The following is an 11,061-nucleotide window of genomic DNA, read 5'->3' on the forward strand; positions in this document are numbered from 1 at the left end:
AACTCAGTCATTCAGTCAGTTTTCTTTACCGACCGGCGATTGATTTTCAAGAGCTTGAGATCATTTTTATTATGTATATAAAACAACAAATTTATACCAATTGCAAGCTTACATAGCCTTTGTATATTACCTTTACGGTAAAAGGAACAAGAAACACTTATCTGTAACAAAAATGTCTTTAGTTCGATTATACTTACATATAATAATCTTCTATTTTAATAGGTTGTGTATACACTTACACAAGACTTAGCGTATTTACGTTAACTACGATAAACCGCATATGACCATGCCTAAAAAAGTATGACGTAATAGTGACTAAATGCAAAATAAACACGGATATGGAAGAACTCGAAAATCCCCTACTGGCAACGTATATTACGCACTTCTTAGCGACATCGATCGAATAGAGTAAAAAAATGAATAAAAAACGATCTTGCGTATCTTCCTCCCTGTTCTAGATATCCATCTACACATGAGTTGTGAAAGAATATTGTTATCAATACCTCGTGAAAGTCATCTTAGATTTCACAAATACAGAAATGCACTATACCCTTATTCGACGGCTTACAGGTTTAGGCAAATTTGATGAATTTTCTGATTTGTATTTTATACATTATCGGTTCCTAAAGTGTTGCTTTAAGTGAAATTGTAAATAGAGTTACATTTGAATTAAAAATAACTGCAACAACTTTCTAAATACGGCGTGTTCACCAAGTAAAGTATGTAGAAATGGATTCTGTCAAAGAGACTACAGATGTACTTATTCTGAGAATTGGTGCGTAAGATATGGTATCTTCTATTTCGTCAAGCACTCAATATTTTAATATCGTTAAGAAGGGAGGTATGTATGGCATGTCAAACGTTGCAATATTTAATTTTTTCCATTTGTATTGTATAATTTTCCATTTGCTTTGTATAATTTCCATTTGTATTGTATAATTTTCCATTTGTATTCTATATTCTACAATGTATATGGAACCGGTCGCGGTAGTTCAGTGACATACCCTTTCGTTCGTAACCGTGAGGTCGCATGTTCGAGTTATACACTGAACTCGTGTCATCAAACCTTAGACGTGTGCATCAAACCTTGGGCTTAAATATAGTTAATACTCCCCCATTCTACAGCTGCAATCTCTCACCAGAGGGCGTATTACGCTGCGCTACAACACCTCTGTCAACGTCTGAATGTCAAGATTCTTGGCAAAACTTATTTCGACCTATTGCATCATAAAGTATGATTTTACAAGTTTTAGTGTTAAGCTTAAAATCTTACAGTAAGTTCACAAAAACAACGAATTCCATGATTATTCTAGTATTATTGGATGGATGAATATTTATATAAAACCTTTTAATTCGCTCAGGTGTCTCATATTTACCAGCCTCTGCGTTTATAAAATTCAGACAAGTGTTTGATTTGCTTAGATATGATCATTACAGTTTGATATGCTAAGTTAGTTTTAATACGTTTTGATATGGATTTTTAGACGTTGACAGAGGTATTAGTGGAACGTAGCGGGAACGATAACTCTGGGTAGAGATTGCTACAGCTGGTGACCGCTAAATATAAGTGGGACCTAAACTAATGAAATCCTTCGTTACAAATCAAAATAAACAATTCCTCAGATGCAATACAAATGAAAGATTTTGCAATGCAAATGATAATTTTACAATGCAAACGTAAACATCATATAATACAAATGGAAAATATAGAATACAAATGGAAAATTATACAATAAAAATGGAAATTATACAATGCAAATGAAAAATTATAAAATGAAAATGGAAAATATAGAATACAGATGGAAAATTATAGAATACAAATGGAAAAGATCAAATATTGCAACGTTTGGCATGCCATAGGTATCAATTAGATTTAAATCTGTGTTATAAGAAATGTTTTTACACAAAAAATCCTAAATATCTGATTGTTAACAGTACCGTTATTTTTTTTTTATATTATCCGAGTTGTAACTTTGGTAAAAATGTCAGTCGGACCTAAATCTCGAGAGCTCCGTGTGCATCAACAATAATAATGAAATCTTGACTTGGAGGTAGGAATCTCTCTAATACATGCGCATGCGAGAACTGTTCACAAGAAAATTTATTATGCCATTTTGGATGATGCTAGTGATGAAGCAACCACCTGGGTCAGACATCTAGTCAAATGGTCCAAACAAGGGGTTACAACAAGGGGTTGAGAGGAGTGATCTGGACAAGGGATCTAGTATAAGGATTTAGACAAGGAATTTGGACAACACCTATATAAAGGGATTTAGTCAGGGGATTTAGACAACGTATATAAAACAGGGATTTGTACAAGGGATTTCGGGAAGACCTATAGAAAGGGATTTAGACGAGGAATTTAGACAAGACCTATAGAGAAGGGATTTAGACAAGCGATATAGACAAGGGATCTCACCTTGATATGGTCATTGATGTCGTTAGGGTCCCTGGTATTCATATCCAGATCCGGCATGTTGCTCTGATCAAACTACAAACATGTAGACCACCTTAAATATCGTCAATCCCCTTTTAATGACAATGAATGTTTCAAATTACTGGTCCTTAAACTTTAAATCTTAAAGATTTATTTAATTAATTTTATATATAATTGTGACGGAATTTTATTTTGTGAAGGAGAATGAGTGATATAATTTTCTTGTATCAGTTGTAGGTTGAAAATCAGATTAAAGACTGTAAGTTGTGACACTTTTATTATTATCATTTCTTGTTTCAATATTTACTGCTGTCGAAAAATCTCCGATTGCTATTTGATTTTATAAATGAATAGCGCATTTTGACGAATGAAAAAGTGAAGATAACGAACATTGACCAACTTCATGGAAAAGTATCTAGATCCGCTCGTTTACATCAGAGACATGCATGTTATATACATTGTATGTCTTTGTTTACATATTGGGGCTGCACTCGCTCTAACGGCAGATCGATCAACTATTCCAAAATGGATGCTTTCAACTAATTTTAAAATAACTTATGATTATCGATCTCATGGTTTCTAGCAAATATTTATTGTAAAAAAAAATATGATTATCTTGAAATACTCGCATTATGACTTGATATAAATATATGTTATCGTAGCACTTAATGCAAGTTGTGTTTCCGTTTGCCGGAGGGGCTTGAGAATTTGTAATTGTCTTTTCATCAATTGTATGATCTGAATTACCTTCTTAGATGTCTGAACTTTGGAGCGACCATCGCACTTTAGGGTCTTAGATATATAATTGTGACGAAATTGTATTTTGTGAATGAGAATGATATATTTATTTGTACCAGTTGTAGGTTGAAAATCAGATTAAAGACTGTAAATTGTGACACTTTTATCATTATCATTTCTTGTTTCAATATTTACTGCTGTCGAAAAATTTCCGATTGCTATTTAATTTTATAAATGAATAGCGCATTTTGACGAATGAAAATGTGAAGATAACGAACATTGATCTATCTCCTGTTTACAGGTTGAAATTGTTATGCTGTACTTTTAACTCTGGTAAAATGGATTACAAATAAATATAATGTTCATATGTACTTACATGTACCTGAAGTGTCGATTTTGAAAATGAAAATAAGATAAAATAAAATCAAACCTGTTCAGGAATTTTGGATATCAACCAAGTGTATGTGTTAAACTGTTTACAAAACTGCACGCTACAAGATAATATAGGAAGAAGGGGATCACGGAAGTTACTAGCTCCTCGAAAAGTGAACACAACAGCTACTGCACAGGATTGTTTAACTATGTTAATTACTAGGTATTAGTTTGATATATTTTTATTGCACCAAGCATATTGTGTGTTTCATGCCTACATGTAATCGTACTCAGATGAATTTTTATACCGGTATTGTTAAATCTATACAAAGGCTTTGAGAAGGACTACATTTTCTACCAGAAGATTGTTTTTTCTTACTTTTAAAGCTATAGTGCATGATTATGCATGGTTTTACCTTTCTTGTTTTATATCTGAAACTTTGTCAATATTCATACTCCTAGACACGTATTTTAATTCAGTAATTTTACTAATTATTGATGCAAATACTTAAGATTAATTCAAAGGTTGTGATTTTATAAATTTTAATTTGATTTATTTAATTTTGAAATGACTTTCGAAATGTTTACTGGGTGTACTGGTACATTTGAACGTTTTCGTGATCATGCGCACATCAGCGCATTAGAACAGTCAACATTTCTTGATGTCATAATAAGCCAATGAAATCAGACTCAATGTCGGACTCTAAAATTAACCAACCGATCTCCCTCACGCACAGCTCTTATCCTTAGACGAATTTGACTCCACTTTTCTGGCACTCTGTTTTCCCTATAATAGCTCTAAAACATCATTGTTATTTCGGATTTCAAACATTTCGGTTGAGCATCACGGAAGAGACATTATTTGTCGAAATGCTCATCTGGTGCATCAAAATTGGTACCGTATAAGTTTTACGTTATGATTAAACAGGAAGTACATTGGCTGTGTTTAAACATTTTATTGATCCAGGTGATGTTATACATCTTAAGCAGGTCACAAGTGTATAGTATGCAAAACTATTTATAACACAATATAGCCATGAAAATTAACAAATCTGTTCTCAACCCATGGAGAGCCAATCTTGTTAAGAAAAATCTAGACATGTTTGTGAATCCGAATATGCAATTGTTTCAATATCAAAGTTCAGACATTGAAGTAGGTAATTCAGAACATACAATTGATGAAAGGGCAATCGCCCATTCTCAAGCATTTCCGGCTAGCGGAAACACAACTTACATTAAGTGCTCCGATAATATATATTTATATTAAGTCATAATGCGAGTATTTAATTAAAGCTGACATGAATTAATAAATATGTACACCTTTCTCATCTTATCCGCCATATTTCTCTCAGGTAGCCCAATTTACTCTACCCGTATATACCCCAAATGTGATTGTCACACCTGAGTGATTTTTCTAGGTCGACTCGACCAGTGCACATCTCCGATAGTAATAAATAGGGAATGTGAAACAAATAAAATCACATTTTAAAACATTATGCTTTGCTCAAAATTACAAAATATTTATTGTATACCAATGCAACATTCCGAAAGTTTAGATAATTTAGGGGGAAAAAATGCAAAAAAAAAGTTTTTCTTGCATACTTGCAAGTGCATGCAAGTAGTTGCAGTTTCTTATGAAATAAATGCGGAGAAATCCTTTGCCAATTACATACTGATAGAATGGAATAAGCAAAGAGCATAAAATATGCTATTTATATCAATTCTTGCAAAATACAGGTGCATGCCATATGCGTAATATGTAATGCACATGACATATTCGCCAAAAAAACAAAAACCACCGTATCAAATACGGACGTCTATTCAACAGGTATCGGAGATGTGCACTTACCGAAAATATTAGATTAAATCCACGAAACAAAATGATAAACTCCATTTGTATCTCGTTAGAACTTTACAACACGTTATCATTCCATTATACAGACTGCGACACACTTCACCCGTGCCAAACAGGGTGTCTTCAATCAGGGGAGATGTCAAGAGTCGAAAAAAATTTCCTGTATTGAATGCTTGTCTGGTCGAGGTTTTGCAGTCTACAGAAATCGGGAATCTAATCATATACACTGAGCATCTGGTTGGATATATTGCGTGCTCAATTCAAAATTTATCGATGATCATATACAAACTTGGATATACTAATAAGGGAATAATGATCGAAAATATACATCTGTTTCAAAATGCGGGTATTACATTTGCAATCCATAATAAACAGTTGATTACACAAAGACACACATAAAAGGAAATGTATAAACGAAAATATAGTTTTATTGTTTCTTTGGGAACCACATAATTATTTACGGTCTCTGTATGTCCATATTCATTGATTGAACAGGAGAGAGAGAGAGAGAGAGAGAGAGAGAGAGAGAGACTGTCCTACTTCGATGTACAATATATCATTTCACAGAAGGAAAGAAAATTGATCACTGATATAAGGTAAGCTTACAAGCATTAAAAAATTCCAGCTATTTAAAAATTTGTTATTGACAATATATTAAAAACTTACAGGAGTTGATGCTTATAATTGAATTCATTACAATTTTAAAAAAAAATATCAGTTTAAACTATGCATGTAGAAAATACTGACTTTGTATGTTAGAATAACGGGAAAAAAGTAAATTGTCAAAAAAGTGGGGAGAGCAGACCAGCCCAGCCTCCCTGCCCACCCCAACCCCCTGTATACGTGCCTGAAAAAACATATCGGTTCGTGTTGAAAGAAAGGTGCATATCTGCATTTCATTAAATTCCAAAGGAGCTCGAATTTATGTGTTCCCCTATTAATTATTTTGTATGCAAGATTCGTTCCCGAATTTAGAATCATGCTTTCAGTCAGAGCAGAAATGAATTCATTTTGAAGTACATCTAGTGTGAATGCAAATGTGGGGTTCCTTCTTTTAATTTCATCAGCAAGAGCTTGTTCTGGGTATAGTCAGTTTTTAAATCGAGATAAGCTACTGACAAACAAGTTGATGGTACAGGGATTTCAACAGTCTCGATTGAAGTCAGCATTTCGCAAATTCTATGGTCGTTATAACGATCTAGTTCGTCAATACAACCTCGCATTGGGTCAAATGCTGTCTGACGTGTTTCATACCGATTGTTAAGCTGTTCTTGGCACACTGATTTTGACTGCGGATAACTCCGTTTACCTGATCAGGATATGGGGCTCACGGCGGGTGTGACCGGTCAACAGGGGATGCTTACTCCTCCTAGGCACATGATCCCACCTCTGGTGTGTCCAGGGGTCCGTGTTTGCCCAACTATCTATTTTGAATTGCTTGTAGGAGTTATGAGATTGATCACTGTTCGTTATCTTCACCTTGCACTCATTAGAACCCCCTCCCCCAAACTATGCAGCTTTGTTTTTATTGATATCTAAATCGGCATATGAATCCGGATATAAATTATATAATGTTTTTTCGTGATCATATAGATATCGACACTAGAAAATGTTTATACTCTTGTCTTTTGCACATCCTACTAATGCATTACAGTAGATTGACACTGTATCATATCAAATAAAACCTCAACACGAATTTTACTGATTTATGAATACTAACATCTTATCGAATACATTTGAATTTGAAATTTAGACGAACAGCGGTATGTCTATTTTCAGAATATATCCATTGCGCCAGATCTACGAAATGCAAATAATCATTATGGCATGTTACAGAAACGTTAAAACACACATATGCTATAGTCTTGCAATGCATGCATGCGATTTTTCTGAATACATGTATGTATGTATGTATCCGTGAATGAAGTTCCTACGCTTAAAACTATCTTGGCCTTTATGCATTTTGTTTTGTGATATTGGTTTACCATTCCTTAAACTGTGTAAATGAAGGAACACTTGGTAAAGGGTGCAATTCTACACCATGCAATTAGTATGCATGCATGTGTTGAAAAGCAAAATGTACATGTAATAACCAGACATGTATTGTCATTTTTCATGGGGGGGGGGGGGGGGGGGGTACAACAGGAAGAAAAAAATGGAAAATTGGATTCTTCAAAATTTCTTGCCCTTCAAAATAATAATTGAAAAAGATGAACGAAAACAGCAATAAAAAAAAAAAAAACAACCCAAAACAAACAAATGTTCAAAGTCCTAATTTGGGGGTGAAGGGTTAAAAGAGTCTTTTACTTTGACTGCCTCAATAATTTCCCCCTACACTTCATTTGCTTACATCGTTGGGGTGGGATGGGGTGGTTAGAGTTCTCTACTATGAGTGTTTCATAATATCTTCATTTTCTTAATTGGTGGTGGTGTGTTTCTTCTACTATTGTATCAGAACTTTCAAGCTGGGGTCAAGTTTGGGGGGGGGGGGGTTGACACCCAATATATTTTTTACTTGCATTGCAAAATAACGGCCTCTCACTTTCTGTCGGCGCGGGTAAGTGAGAAAGTTTCCCAGTTTATTTTCGGAAGGTTGGTGGTCTCTTCCCAGGTACATTGTATCTTGTTTCTCTCTTCCACCAACAAAAACTGGGCGCCACCAGATAACTGAAAAATTGTTGAGTGTGGCGGAAAACATCACAAACAAACAAACAAAATAATAAAAAATATGGATATTGTTATCAAAGATGGGGGACAGACACTCTTGTCCCCTACCCTTGATTCTATGTACCTTTGTACCTGACCTTTGTATTTCGGAGAGGGCCTATAATATAGGCTATGGCTGTTGCCCACTCCTGTTGAGTTTCTCAATAAAATATGTTTAAATAAAAACATTTCTATGTGCTTGATAACTACGCATATGATAAACTCAATTATTACATTTTGCATTACTACAATTTGCGTCGAGTTCAACGCAGAATATAATAAAGCAAAATGGGATAGATGTATAAGATCTATTGAGCGCCGAATTAGCATAAAAGGAAGAAATCGAAAATAACATTATTTAAAGATATGTTTAATTTTTAATTATTGCGTGCTTTAAATGAATCAAATAAATCTGTATTATCAATTAGTGAGACCAATATTGAGTTACTGTTCTCTTATATTGAATTAACGATATCATTTGTCTTAATAAGAGCGCGATTATTACATACAAGATCATCGTTTGAATTCTCTCTCTCTCTCTCTCTCTCTCTCTCTCTCTCTCTCATCCCATACATTCGTGCAGTGTTGTATATGCAAATTATCTATGCACAAACAATTTATGTACCTAAATGATTTCCTGATTTATAAATCTGCAATACTCTGACAAGTAAATCATACGATATAAGGATTCATGCACAATACAGGGTAACTTTTCTACTCTGATACTTACCCTGATTGAAGATAGCTGATCGACACGGGCTGAGTTTGTCGTAGTCTGTACAATGGACAATGTTGTTTAATGTTGGAATACAAATGGAGTGTATCGTTTTGTTTCATGGATTATGCTAACAAAGGGAGTTTTACTACTACTTTGAGTATTTTCGACAAGTGTACATGTACATCTTCAGTCCTTTACAGATATTACGAGTAGACCCAGGTAAATAGTCATCCGCATTCGATGCTTTTTCATGGCGAGAATGCATGACCATGTCTTCTTTATACGTACAGTAGCATTTATGTATTTGCATTTTGCTTGAAGTAAGTGTGAATGGTATATATTTTATACCCTTTGTTTATTCCATTTCATCAATAGATGTAAATAATAGATGAAACATTTCTCCGCGTTTTTGTATAGTTTTGACATATTTATTGCAAATGTACGCACATTCACGTAAAGGAAAGGCATTCTATATTTATTTATCCAAAGCTTTTAGAATGATTTACTACTGTACGATATGTTTATTGTAATTGTGAGCACTGCGTGGTGTTCCAAACGAAATTTCATTTCTTGATGTCCTATAAATTAGTATCGGAGATGTACGTGTTACCTGTCGAAGCTACCCGCACAGGTAAATCGAAGACACTGATGTGAAGTGAAGCGTAGCAAAACTCGTCCCCTTATATACCATGCGAACCCTGATACATATAACAATAGAATATCCAACTAATATGGCGGATTAGCAAAGAAATATGGCGGACATATAGAATTATACTATATTTATTAATTCATGTCAGCTTTAAAGATAATAATTTTTTTTACAAAAATTATTTGCTAGAAACCATGCGATCGATAATCATAAGTTATTTTAAAATTAGTTGGAAGCATCCATTTTGGAATAATTGATCTATCTGTCATTAGAGCGAGTGCAGCCCCGATATGTAAACAAAGACATACAATTTATATAACATGCATGTCTCTGATGTAAACGAGCGGATCTAGATACTTTTCTATGAAGTTGGTTCCACCTCATGGATCTTTTAGGGGTCCAATCGTTATTATGGACTACCTTTAGTATATTTACAACTGTAAGTGTACAAAAATTGGCAGATATATTTATTTTCTACCAAGTTCAAGGCTGATGAATGAACACGAGTGAAGATAACGAATAATTTTATAAATCTTATAGATAACCCCATATTAAAAGGGCAATCACGGCCCCCTGGACATACTACATGTGGGATCAGTTGTCCAGGAGGTAAGAGTAAACATTCCCTGTTGACCGATGAAACACGCCGTGAATAGCATATCTAGATCAGGTAAACGGAAAACCTTTAGTCAAAATCAGTGTAAAAAGAACGGCTTAACAATTAGTACATGTATGGAACGCGTCAGACAGTATGCAGCCAAGTAATTGCTTGAATTTGAAAATTAGATCATTACAACGACAGTAAAATTTGCAAAATGCTGATGTTAAACGAGACTGTTCAGACCCTTGTAACATCTATTTGTTTGTCAGTAGCTTGTCTCGATTGCAATCTTCATCACACGCAGAACATGTTCTAGTGTATCACGTCAGTTGAAAGACAGAAACACCATATGCAGGTGATAATGCTATAAATATTGGAAGTTGACGATAGAGAAGTTGAAATCATCCCAATAATTATAGAATTAAGCTGATAGTGTGTCATTAGCGTCTATCTTCAATACAATATTGACATATGGTGCATAAATTGAGACTGTGTAATGTCCTGTATTTCGAGTTCATTGGGGTACGTCATATCGAATCGACATATGAATAAAGGTGAATACAACCTATCTTTGGATCATATGCTGTCTGACATGCTTCATAACAATTGCTGGGCCGTCCTTGGCATACTGATTCTGACTACGTATTCCTCCGTTTGCCTTATCAGGATATAGGGGTCACAGAGGGTGTAGCGGTCGACAGGGGATGTTTAATCCTCCTAGGCACCTGATCTCACTTTTGGTATATCTAGGGGGTCCGTGTTTGCCCAGCTCTCTATTTTGTATTCCTAATAGGAGTTATGAGATTGATCAAAGTTCGTTATCTCCAACTTTTTGTTAATGAATAAGACTTTTCTCAGAGGCCGAGTTTGCCTACATGTAACATTTCATTATGTAACACTTACAGGAGTTGTGGGATTGATCACTATTCTTCATCTTCATATTTTCATAACACTCATTTATGTGTTGGATATTGCTTTCAAACTT

The 11,061-nt window shown here is 34.5% G+C and overlaps 1 long non-coding RNA gene across 1 annotated transcript in view; it reads right to left on the minus strand.

The window, feature by feature from the left end:
* The window catches only part of LOC130048557 (uncharacterized), a 15,692-nt gene extending 13,177 nt beyond the window's left edge, over positions 1 to 2,515 (minus strand). Inside the window, exon 1 of the long non-coding RNA XR_008797336.1 lies at positions 2,420 to 2,515. This is a non-coding gene — a long non-coding RNA (uncharacterized LOC130048557). The remainder of the gene's footprint in view (positions 1 to 2,419) is intronic.
* Positions 2,516 to 11,061: the final 8,546 nt, after the last annotated feature.

The sequence above is a fragment of the Ostrea edulis genome, chromosome 7, assembly GCF_947568905.1.
Source record: "Ostrea edulis chromosome 7, xbOstEdul1.1, whole genome shotgun sequence".
In the NCBI taxonomy this organism is placed as follows: domain Eukaryota; kingdom Metazoa; phylum Mollusca; class Bivalvia; order Ostreida; family Ostreidae; genus Ostrea; species Ostrea edulis.